Source organism: Schistocerca piceifrons, chromosome 2 (assembly GCF_021461385.2).
Source record: "Schistocerca piceifrons isolate TAMUIC-IGC-003096 chromosome 2, iqSchPice1.1, whole genome shotgun sequence".
Classification (NCBI taxonomy): domain Eukaryota; kingdom Metazoa; phylum Arthropoda; class Insecta; order Orthoptera; family Acrididae; genus Schistocerca; species Schistocerca piceifrons.
Window position 1 is genome coordinate 986,058,985 of NC_060139.1, and position 13,511 is coordinate 986,072,495.

General features: G+C 41.9%; 1 long non-coding RNA gene across 1 annotated transcript in view; it reads right to left on the reverse strand.

The window, feature by feature from the left end:
• Positions 1–1,094: 1,094 nt before the first annotated feature.
• LOC124776451 overlaps positions 1,095–13,511 on the reverse strand; it is a 30,000-nt gene continuing 17,583 nt past the window's right edge. Inside the window, exons 2-3 of the long non-coding RNA XR_007015620.1 lie at positions 2,552–2,970; positions 1,095–1,953 (exon numbers count right to left, since the gene is read on the reverse strand). This is a non-coding gene — a long non-coding RNA (uncharacterized LOC124776451). The remainder of the gene's footprint in view (positions 1,954–2,551; positions 2,971–13,511) is intronic.

The window sequence follows — 13,511 nt, forward strand, 5'->3', positions numbered from 1 at the left end:
TCTTATCCTCACGAAGCAATGCGTAGGGGACTGTAGTATATTCCTAGAGACGTCATTTAAAGCTGGTTCTTGAAACTTTGTTAACAGACTTTCTTGGGATAGTTTGTCTATCTTCAAGATACTTCCAGTTCAGTTCCTTCTGAAGCTCTGTGGTGCTCTCCCATGGGCTAAAAACACCTGTGACCATTCGTGCAACCCTTCTCTATACGTTCAACATCCCCTTTTAGTCCTCAGAAATATTCTAAAACCTGTTGCACAAGTGATTTGTAAATAATTTCCTTTGGAGACTTTCAACCCATGGGTGGAAGCATTTCTGAAATAGCTACATTTAAAAATTGTTCGCATGCCATTGTGGTCAAAGTATAACTTGCATGAAAAACGATACCGAAAACTGGTGTTAAGGCAACTGCAGTGCACCACAGGCCATTGGACAGATGGCTGTTTGTTGTGTCCCAAACATGGGTTTTATTTGAAGTTGGGTGATACAGTTCAAAACCACACCTTAGCTGGTTGGTCTTAATGAGAGGCAGACATACGACCTAGCTAATAAGTTACAATCTCTGGTGTGAAAGGTAGAAACGCTGGGTGGTAACTCGTCATGAATGTTTAACAATCGGAGGTTTATTCGGAAATACAATGAGTAAATCCTAACTGCTCTGGCTGAGATGCTTCCACTAAGCGGCAAAGTCTGATACAGAGAGAATGAATGACAAACACCCCCATGACTAAATCAGTTCCAGTTGCTAACTCTGCAATGAACTCTGGCTCTCTCAGCTGCTTTCCCACAGCACCTCACTTCAGAATATCTTGCTGCAGAGTTTTGTCCACTTACTACTCCCCCCCCCCCCCCCCCCAACCAGAAATGCTGTTTGCCTATTAACTTCAATTCCAATCCTTATCAAGGAGCCTGTTATCAGAAGTACACACAGCCCTCTTTGTGCATTTATAGCTTTTACCTCACAATCAAACACAGCTGCCCATCAGCCTGGCATCGGTCAGCCTGCTTCAGGGTCTGTGGCTCCTCTTGCCACACCTTAAGACCCTAGTGTTGTCTCCTTGTTATTAACAATGTAATTCAAACTATGGTAATAACACCTCCCCTGCCAGCAGAATTGGTATTACTCTTCAGAGTAGCACCAATTGTGAGGTTTTTTATTCACCTCTGACAAAAATGCTATACATTTTGCATTTGTTTTGCTTCTTTTACATATTTTGGTTGAATTATATTTACATCAGCATGTTGACATTAACACATTTACATTAAAACATGGATAATTGACATTAACACTTTGATATTTATAATTAACATTGGCATAGACATTTCATTTCATATTTTACATTTGTGTATTGCTTGGGTACATTTAATTCACTTATTTTGTCAACTTTTACTGTTTTATTTTAACAACTTCATTTTACTTAAGTTTTACAATTTCTTTTCATCTTAACATCTATTCCTAAATGATACTGACTCATCTTGGCCCTTTGGACACCTTTTATAAATAACTACAACGTAAGTTTCTCTATTGAAATGTCTCCGAGCCAAACTGGTTTCAGGATACTGCTTCACAATAGTGTTTCGTATGTGTATTTTTCCACAATATGTGTCCTTAGAAGCTTCTCTCCCACATAAAATGATCAATACTTCTTCTTTTGGAGCTATATATAACCATTCATTACTGTTTAAATGCTCTGATTCAATCCAACTGTTCTTTGTACCCAATCTTCCATAATTTCTCTCACCTGTTGCAACAATTTTGCTTCACACTCTACATGATCAAAAATTGATAACAATGCACAGTCATCTATTTTTGCTTAATTCTCTGAAGTTTAACTGCTCTGCTGAAAGTTTCGTATATTGCCTTTTGGACTCCTCTATCAGCAAGAACTCTTTTTCTAGCTGTATGTACACATACTTTCCTTTCATTTCAAGGATCTCTTTTGGTAGTGTAAGTGCTTTAAACAAAAGTTAAAATTGTTGTTATATATCAATGGTATGTTGATTAAATATCATAATATACTAGCAGAAATGAAAACAGTGAAGTCAATTATTCTTAATAGTACGTAACCTGATATTTCAGCTACAGGAACAGGAAACTTTACATCTTTTAGCTCATCATGTATTAAACTTAAATACTTTACAATTTGGACAGGATTGATAATGTGAGGCTGTGGTATGCCTTTATGTGCATTCACAATGGCATTTACCATCTGCTTGTATTTTTCCTCGATCTGGCAAAATAATGCTGACAACTATAATACCTGTTTTGTTATTGTTACAAAGGGAGCTACCTGTTTAAATCCCATGTTGGTTTCTTTCACATATGCTCTCATGAAACATTCTAGTCTTTCAATATCAGTCTCTGACATGTTCATTTGATTCTAATGTACAAACAGTCCTGTTCACACCTGCCACTGTGGCCCTTATCACTGCCACTTGCACTTTTATCAACCTCAGTAGTCCTTATGAGTTTCTTTTCATAGTATCTATTCTTCCCTTGTAATATGTTGCATCTGTGTCATCTAATGTACTGAAAAGTATAATTTTACTTACCTAGCCTGTAAAGCTAAAGATTTCTCTTTTTCTTCTTGTCTCATGCTTTGTCAGCTGTTGTACTAGTCACCGCAGACCTATAATTTTCTCTACATGATATGTTACCTGTTGGTCTAATAAACAACACTCTATTAAACCTACATTTAATTGTTGTAACGTGTCTCTGAACCTTTGTACCACTGCTTTATCATATCTTTCTGCTGTCTTAATGCTTTCTGTTATGGAATCCAAATTTACATAGGTAACAATTATCAAAGTAGTGCTGTATCTCTTTATTTGTCCTATATTATCATAGTATAACCCTGAAGAACTTGGAAATTATGTCATTTGAAAGCCATTCAATGCATAATCTGATGCAGATTTGGTGTATGTTGCTATCACTATGACGAGTTGGACAATTCTTCACCCAAGTGCCGTACCTGAAATTTAAAAGAATTGTTTTAGTCTGTTTGCATGTACCTTTGTTTCTTTTAATCTTTATAACTACATTCGGAGTATCAACCTTCGTTATTTCACACCCTCATCACAGTGAATCTAGCTTTCTAGATCTACCACATCTTACCAATTCTGTGCTGGCATACGCCTTCACCAGCATACTGGTCAGGACTTGAAAACACTGCATAGCAGGCACTGAATTAAGCATGCCTATGATAAGAGAAGACCAAGACACGACCACAGGCTACACACCGCTAACACCCCCTGGGCAGCATGCACATATGCCGCTGCTGCCTCTGTCTCAATGTCCGTAACTCAGTACGTCGCATCGAGGCTCGGTTCGCATTGCACCTCAATACATCACACTGTGCTAGTCTTCCACAATGATAGTCTCGTTGCTTCACTCCCTAGCTAGCTGTGAAGGAACATTAGTCATTTAACCAAAGAACTTCATCTTGGACATAACTGAAATTAAATACTCAACTGGTTCCTGCAATAAAGTATATTTTAACCATGTGTGCATTTTGTGTTGTTGTGAGTGGAAACCAGCCAACCAACTTATCATACCACCATCTCTTCATCCAGCCAGGAATGACAAAACATTATATGAGGGCACAGCCACAACAGATTCATCATACAGTAACACTATTTCCTACCTTGAATTCTTTTAGATTTTGTTTCCTTTCATACTGTTCTATGCTAGTTTTATTTTTTACTACTGATTCTCTTGAATTCTCGAAGCCTATTAACATATGATTTGTAATTTTAACTTACTTGTATTGATTCCTGTTGCAGTACTTCTGGAATATTTACATTTCGCCTGTACAGTAATTCAAATGGAGTGTACCCTGTGCTGCTGTGTGATGTACTGTTAAACACGAAAACTAGGCAAGATACCAACTTGTCCCATGAACTTTGATCACCTGTGGCGAAATGCCTTACATATTTAACAAATGTTCTGTGAATTCTTTCCACAGCACTGTTAGATTCTTGGTCTGTTAAAAGAACTGATGGAATTCCATTCTTAATATTGTATGTTCCACAAATGCTTTGGCTACTATTTTGGCATCTTGCCTTTCAAGTGGAACTGTTAGGGTAAATTTAATTAAATCTTCCTGAAATGTTAGTAAGTATCTCTTACCTGAACCTAATAAGCCTAGATGACCTACAGTGCCCATTGAACATATCTCAAACACTAACTTAGCTGTGACAGTAATTTCTAAAAGCATTCTCATTTTTTGTTGCATGCGCTTATTTTTCTGACAGGATGAACACCAAATTTAATCTTCAATATTGTGCTTCGTTCCATGCCACTGCTTGTAAGTCTTTATTCTTTCTAACGTCCTAAATGTCCTAACATTCCATGATGCCCTCCCAAGGGGTTATTGCGTGTTTCTCTAAGTATGTTCTCCTTCTCCTTAAGACTAATTTCCTCTTCACTATCTGTTTCCTTTTCTATTTCTGGTGACACCTATGCTTGTCACACGTTCATGGGATAACGTTTCCCACTTGCTTCTGCAACACTGTCTCCACGTTCTGTTTCGCCTCTATGTCTTCCTTCTCTTCAGACTTTATTCTGCTCAGAGGATTTGCATCACTGTTTAACCTCCCTGGTTTGTATACTACCTCATGATTGTATTTTTCGAGTTTCGGTCTCCATTTCAGGAGTCTCGAACTTGGGCCCTTTACACTGAATATCCCTGTGAACAGCTTATGGTCGGTTACCACTGTAAATATTAATCCACATATGTACGCTTGGAACAGTTTCACTGCATATACTACAGCTAGCAATCCCCTTTCAGTAGTGCTATTGTTTAGTTCTGCTTTATTCAGTGCTCTTGAAGCATCTGCAATGGGCAAGTCTTTACCAACTTTCTTTCCTTGCAACAATACTGTCCCCAAAGCTGCATTGCTAACATCTATTGTGACAATAAACAGTTTCATAAAAGTTGGGTACGAAGTAGTGGAGGATTTATCAATTTCTCCTTCAGTTCGAACACATTGTTTTGTCATTCGTCTCATTGGTACTCCACTCCTTTCTTTAACAACTTGTGGAGCGGATTTGCAATTTTGCTTAAGTTTTTAATAAATCTTTGGTAGTACCCTATCAACCCTAGAAATCCTAATTCTTTTGTTGTCCTTGGGTGTGGGAAAAGCTTTACCTTCTCCATCTTTGGCGTATCTGGCTAGATCCCCTTGTCAGTAATACAATGACCTAGGAAGATTACTTCCTTCCTCGGAAACACACTTATCCCCTGCAGTTTCAATTTATGCTCTCACAAACTGTCAAAGGTTTCATGGAGCTTCTAATTATGCTCCTGCAAGTTTCTTTCATATCACACTATATTGTCTCGGTAGACAAAGCATTTCAAACCATGCAAACCTGCCAAGACTGTGTTTATCAGTTGCTGGAAACATTTGGGCTCCCCTTAGTCCCATCGGCATTCTCTTGTATTCACAATGCTGATAATGAACTGAAGGCCATTTTGTCACTGTCCTTCCGGTCCGTCAATACTTGATATCTGCTTGTAACATCAAGCGTCAAGAAGTATTTTGCTTGCCCTAATTGATCCAAAATATCAGAGATATTCAGTAGTGGAAATGCATTGTCTACAGTAATTAGCATTTAAATGCTCTACTCTTAGCTGCTTCTGTAATGCACTCAACTTTGTTTCACTGGTGATTTGCTTGCTGCCTTTCACTTTGCATATTTTTACTAGTGGTTCCAGCTCCTCTGCCAGTAATCTGACATTCTGCAGCTGAACTCTACTCTCTGGTAGATTCGCTATGCTCACTATGCATTTAACCTTTTGAACTTTCACTAACAATTCAGGTACATTTCCTGTCTGGGAATAACTATTTGCTTTTTGCTCTGTCCTGGCACCTTGCCTTCCTCTCTTAACATTATTTTTTCTTCTCAGGGACCTATTTCCCGATCAGATTCTGGATCCATTTCGAATTCATAACCTTCTGATTCCTCTTCCACTATTAAAGGTATGTCTCACCCTTGTAGTCTTACAACCGAAGTTTCTACCTATCAGAGCATCGTATGGAATGACTAGTCCTGACCCACACACATGAAACTTTTGTCCAACTTTTCTGCTGCCTTCCACACTTCAATATATTTGTACTGTACCTATTGCACTTACCCCTTCACTCATTATGCCATTCAACAGAAGTCTTTCTGCTTCATTTACTCTAACTGCACTATTCACTGGAATACTTGTTCTCTATAGCAAACACAACTGTGATCCTGTATCTATCAATAACTTTAAGTACTTTCTAAAGTCTACACAATATAGTACTAGAACATTATTTTCCATTTTATGTTGCACAGTCAAATTACCCTAACCATGGGCTTGCTTAGTGCAACAACACCCGACTGTGCAGCCTTACGGCTCTTTAGTTTCCCTGTACCATATCGCCCGTTTTACTTGACACTGGCGCCCTGCCCTTCCTCCAGGCAAGCCAGGGTCCTTTGTGAAAATCGCCAGTGTAATGGCCCTGCTACTTAGACTTGAAGCACACTATGTCTTTTATTCTCATGAACAGAATGTCACAATTAAACGGTAGGTTCTATTGCAGACATCTCCATTCCTGTAAACCTCTATCAGTTTCTCTGCGATTTCTTTTAAATTCTCTGACATCTATAGGATTTACTTTCCTCAGTTTTACCCAACACTTCATGTCCATGTGATCCTGCTTGTCACATCCGTAACAAAAGTTAGTGAACTCTTTACTGGTCGTTACTGTTGTGACAGTGCCACGACATTCAAAAGTGTCGCTACGTTAGTACGCGAACACGGCGATAGAGGCGCTCCGCAGCTCGGCCGAGCGCGGGAGCGCCACCTGGCTATGAACGGCGCCGGCCGCATGTCATGGCATGGCAGTCGAATGACAGATACGGAGTAAGTAACATGTAACCCGCTAGTGTTTCTACTTTTGTATATCCACGCAATTTATTAGTGATTAAAGGTTATAACACTTTTTGGCGACGAGGATGGGATCGGACATGGATGTTAACTGTGTGTTTTCTCAAACGAATAAGTTGTTTGTTACTGTTCGTGTTCTGGATAAAGACATTCGCATGCAAGTGGACACTGGCTCTGCAGTAACTCTCATTAATTCTCGCACGTATTTGGAGTTGGGCTCCCCTCCCTTGTCTCCAGTTACGCGAAATCTACGAACGTATAATAAGCAGAAAATTCCTATCGTTCGCCAGTTTCATGCTTCCACTGCCTACAAGTCTGTTGTTAGGCCCCTCACGTTTTATGTGGTGGATCATGCGGGCACTGAAAACCTGTTCGGTTATGATGCTTTCCAGTTGTTCGGGTTCTCCATTGATGATGATGTGCACCTCATATCTGAGGACATTCCATATCAACAGCTGGATGGCTTGTGTTCTGAATTCTCGTCCGTGTTCTCTGCTGGTCTGGGTCGTGCCAAGGATTTTGAAGCCCACATTACTCTTAAACCTACGGCTCGCCCTAAGTTTTTCCGGGCACGCCCTATTCCGATGGCGTTGCATGCACCTGTCAAAGCTGAGATAGACAGGTTAACAGCTTCGGGGATTCTCCTTCCTGTTACCTCCAGCGAATGGGCATCACCCATCGTGGTGGTTTCTAAACCAAACGGGAGTCTGCGATTGTGTGGTGATTTTAAATCCACTGTCAACGCTTAAAGCCTCATTGACACTTATCCTCTTCCCCGTCCTGAGGAGTTATTTACCAAGCTCGCTGGGGGCCAGTTCTTTTCCAAACTTGACTTATCGGAGGCGTACCATCAGTTGCCGTTGGATGCATCTTCCAAGGAATTTCTCATCATCAACACTCCTTGTGGGTTGTATCAGTACCAGCGGTTACCATTTGGCGTCGCTAGCGCGCCGGCCATTTTTCAGTGGTTTTTGGAACAGCTCACGGCTTCCGTTCCCGGCTGCATCAACTACCTGGATGACATTGTTGTCACGGGGGCCTCCACTGAGGAGCACCTTCGCAATTTGTGTTCCCTGTTTCGGGTTCTGCATTCAGCTGGGTTGAAGTGCAATCTGGACAAGTCACAGTTCTTCCAACCCTCCGTTGTGTATCTTGGTTTCCACTTGTCCCGTGAGGGTATACGTCCTCTACGACAGCACGTTGTGGCCATTACCGCTCTACCCCGGCCGTCTACGGTCAAAGAACTTCAGGCGTTTCTAGGCAAGGTTGCTTATTATCACAAATTCATTCCCTCCACGGCGGCGGTGGCTCATCCTCTGCATCAGCTGTTACGCAAAAACGTTCCTTTCTGTTGGTCCGCCGAGTGTGAGCAGGCTTTTGTCCGCCTGAAGGCTCATTTGCAGTCAGCGCCTTGTCTTGCCACATTCCGTCCGGGTCAGCACTTGGTTCTGGCGACTGACGCGTCACAGTATGGCCTAGGGGCTGTTCTCGCCCATCGGTACGCTTCCAAGACCCTCAACGATGCCCAACGGCGTTACTCTCAAATAGAAAAGGAGGCGCTCGCTATCATTTACGCTCTCAAAAAGTTTAGCGTTTTTTTGTATGGTTCTAAGTTTCACCTCATCACCGACCACAAGCCGCTGGTCTCTCTGTTCAGCCCCTCGGCGTCGCTTCCGGATAAGGCAGCTCACCGCCTGCAACGTTGGGCCTTATACTTGTCTCGTTTTCACTATGAGATTCACTATCGCCCCACGGCCCAGCACGCCAACGCTGACGCGTTGTCGCGTTTGCCGATGGGCCCCGACCCGGTTTTCGATCGAGATGAACTACTCTGTTTCCACATTGATGAGGAAGAACGTCGTGCGGTTGAGGGTTTTCCACTTACAGGTTCGCAGGTCGCGTCGGCTACGGCGCGGGACCCGGTCCTGCATCAGGTGATCGGTTTTGTTCAGCGGGGTTGGCCGGACAGGACCAAGGGCCGGGCATCGGATCCCCTTCGCAACTACCATGCCTTGCGCCTTCGTCTGTCTGTTCATGAGGGTGTTGTTCTTCTGGCCACGGATGGCGCATCTCCACGGGTTGTGGTGCCCGCCTCTCTTCGCAAAGATGTTCTCAAACTATTGCATGAGGGCCATTGGGGGATTTCTCGGACTAAGTCCCTGGCCCGCAGACACGTTTATTGGCCCGGTATTGATTCGGACATCGCCCACATGGTCGCTGCATGTGATCAGTGTGTTCAACAACTGGCTGCGCCTCGTACTCTGCCCTCTCCGTGGCCTGATCCGGCGCAGCCATGGGAACGGGTGCACGCTGACTTTGCCGGCCCCTTCCTCGGCACTCATTGGCTACTGTTGATTCACGCCTTCTCGAAGTTTCCGTATGTTGTTCGATGTCCGTCGCCCACAACTGCGGCGACGACGCTGGCTTTGTCCAAAATCTTCGCGCTAGAAGGTCTTCCATCCACGATTGTCACGGACAATGGCCCTCAGTTCTCTTCGCAGGCCTTCCGTGATTTTTGTACTGGACAAGGGATTCATCATGTTACAGCACCGCCCTTCCATCCGCAATCGAATGGGGAGGTCGAGCGCCTTGTCCGCACTTTCAAAAGCCAAATGAAAAAATTCCTTAGTGATTTTTTCCACAGATGACGCTCTGTTGCAATTTCTGAGTTCTTATCGCTTCACGCCTCTGGGTGATCGCAGCCCTGCTGAACTCTTGCATGGCCGCCAACCGCGCACTCTACTGCACCTGCTTCACCCTGTCAGGCCTTGTACTGTGTCCTCTAGTGCGGGAAAATACCCGGTGGGCGCCGACGTGTGGGCACGGGGGTATGGATCTCGCCCTAAATGGATTCCAGGGGTGGTCCAGGCTCTTCGCGGCCGCCGGCTTTGTGAAATACGTACGGACGACGGCATGGTTGTTCGCCATTACGACCAGATGCGCCCACGAGTGGTGGCCACGCCGGTACCACCGCCCCTTCTTTCGTCTCCACCAGCCCGAGAAACCAGTCCTGTCACTGCTGCCGATCTTCCGGGCGTGTTGCTGCCGCCGCCGTCGCTACCGCTTCCGAGTACGCCGGAACTGGCCCCAGTCGCGACGCCGCCTTCTCCGGGTCCCATCTCGCTGGAGCACACCCCCAGGTCCACGACACCTATTGATGCTGCTCCAGAGTTTTCACCCATCATCTCGTCCAGAAGGCACGTTCCACGCGCAAGCTTCCGTCCTGGACATTTTCGACCATACTCTCGTGTTTCTCCGCGGGATCTTCTCGGGGCCTCCCAAGAGGCCATGGATGTCTCCGCACTGTCCGTGTCTCCAAGGAAGTTGAGTGTTTTTTTTTTTTTTCGAGGGGGGAAAAGTGTTGTGACAGTGCCACGACATTCAAAAGTGCCGCTACGTTAGTACGCGAACACGGCGATAGAGGCGCTCCGCAGCTCGGCCGAGCGCGGGAGCGCCACCTGGCTATGAACAGCGCCGGCCGCATGTCACGGCACGGCAGTCGAATGACAGATACGGAGTTAGTAACATGTAACCCGCTAGTGTTTCTACTTTTGTATATCTACGCAATTTATTAGTGATTAAAGGTTATAACAGTTACCCATACTCTGCCCTCTGGCTTATTCTTTCTACATTTACTTGCAATACAACCTATTAAACTGCACGTGAAACATTTTAAGTCCTTAATTTCTTTTGAGCCCTTCACTGTTTCCCTTCCATGATTAAACATTCCCCGTTCTTTCACTGATAATATTGCACGTTCCTCTTGCAGTGCTAATTCCACTGCTGCTGTCAAACCGGTTTCATCTCCTCGGCTTCACACTACTGTCTTAATTCTATCATTACTTAGGCCCTGAATAAACCACACTCTTCATAATGAATCTGCCAACTCTATGGCACCTTTCAAGTTTTCCCAACCTGTAAACCAACCTACTGCCTCCCTGCAATTTCTTTGCATTTCTGCTTTTGAATTACACGACCTGTGCATAGACATCTAATGCCATGTACCTCCACAAACCTACCAACAGACTGTCGGATCCCTGATATGCAGAATTAGTGATTTATTTTATTCCAAAGATGAACAAACAAGCTTTAAGCAGGTGGTCACAATGCTCATCAGTGTAAATTACAGGTATTTGGTATTGTAAAGCGCTCAAATATTATAAATTAATAATGGTGACATCAATGTTTATGATTCTGTAACATGAAGCTCACAAATATCATAAGGGCACCTACATCATTATACATTCACAAGCACAGGTGCGACTCCATGGGGGCCCCTCAAAAATTCGTTTGGGAGGGGGGGGGGGGGGAGTTCCCAATAATTTAAGAAAATTAATTATTAGTTATATTATGCTTTGTAAAATCACAAAATTGTGTTTGAATTTGTTATTTTCCTTATTTGACGATAGTTACCTTTTAAAATACATTCAGTAACGAGTTAAAAGAAATGATTATTATGGAAGTAAGCAGGTTAACTGAAAACAAGTGGTGTGAATCATGATAGTGTTACGGTGCTGTGGGAACACTTAGAATTTGTCCCGGTGCGCGAACCTTTGGGTAAAAGCAGTGGAGCTCACATAATAGTAGATACAAAAACCTGACTGAAACCCAAACTTGATAGCAGTGAGATCCCTGTTAACCTAAATGACATCAAAATGGGTGACTATTGGGAAATGAAGGAAGAATACTTGACTGTTGGGAAATGGAGGCATATTCCTCAAAGCAGACATGAAACTCAAATCCACCAAACTGGAAATTAAAGCAGTTTGGGGATGATTTGTGCAGGACTCAGCATCAAGGGTGTGCATAAACTTATACTTGGGTCTATCTATCGACTACCAATCTAAATCTCAGAGTAAACCTCGACTTGCTAATACACACATTTCCTAATTATACTGTCATAATTGGATGAGACAATGATCATCTCACAATCAACTGCAATACAGTTTTGTAAGTGGTAGGCATGACGAGATATCCTATGAAACAATATTATATGCTATATGTAAAAAATAACTGGAACAGATAGAGGGGACACCTTGAAAAATAATAAGGACAGATAGAGCGGATGCCTACTCATGACAGAAATACATTAGATGTAATGGCAACCAAAGATTAACGGTATTAGATTTTCACGTGTATACATTATTATCATCGTTCATGATTATGATCAGCTGTAGATTAGTATTCTCGTGTCACAGGTCAATAAGTGCACAAACAAATGGCAATAATCAACGCAGATTAACAAAAACTCTACACACTGATTACTTTGTAATAGTAACACAGATCATTAAAGAGTGCCACATAACATCACATACTAAATGATGGCTACACATAACTAAACAAACAAACTGTAACACAATGTTTGAACTGACTGGCTTAGAAACTTGCATGTTGAATGTCGACTACAGGCTGACTTTAGCTTTGTGCAAGACACCACTTGCAAGATGCAGGTAAGACATATTACAAAATGTTAACATGTAGCTATTATATTTTATATAATAACAAAGTTAGAAAAAGTACAAAAATACATAAACTCATTAGGCAGACATACTTTTTGTTTAATAATTGGTACAAATAATGGTTCTATTGTATGTAATGGTAGTTTCATCATACAGAGGGATCTACACAGCCAGCCAAGAATTTTCTGCAAACTCTCTAACTGAAATATTTCATAAAATGACATGTTATTCTAGGAAAGTTATACTTTTTTTCCTTTTGGAATAAGGAAAATTAGGGCTACACAGCAATAACACTGAAATTTTGAAAGGATTACATTTTACGACTGAAACATTTTAAAAATCAATAATTTCAAATAATGATAACTTTTGCATCTTGCAGTTTTCAGAAAACGTAATATGTTCTTTAGATAGACAGGGGTTGCCTTTCAAATAAGGCATATCAATCCTAAAATTATTGGCTGGGTCAAATTTTGAAGCACGTGTGGTTTTAGTTAATTGCAAATTTTGGACATTTCATTAAAGAATATTTTTCTAAATGAGTTACTTATGCTGATGTCATTGGCTTTCTGTAAACCATACAGGTTAAAAAAATTCTACTTGAACAAGGAATTGATACGTCATATAACATTATTATAAAACATTATTTATATTAGGAGTGGTATTATAGCAACTGCAGTTATTCCATCTTGGTATATCTCGACATCCTTAAATTTGTCATGGCCATCAAGTAGCTGCTGTATTACTTGATTCTAGAAAATAAAGACCAATGCATATTCAAATGAGGTATAAAATTAAATTTGTGACTGGACTGAGGATTTCTGGTTATGGGGGAAGCAGCATGTATCCTGGATGGAGAGTTAACAACACATGTAGATGGGCTTCAGGGAATGTGTTAGGACCCTTGCTGTTCTTACTGTATATTAATGAACCAAAAGACCATATCAATAATAATCTTAAGAGTTTTTGCAGATGAAACGGTTATTTATAATTAAGTACTATGCAAAAGAAGCTGTATAAATTTTTATTAAGGTTTTGTTAAGATTTCCAGTGGTACATCAATTGGCACTTATTTTAAATGTTCAGAAGTATTTAAACTGAGCACTTCAGAGGGAAAAACACACACACACACACACA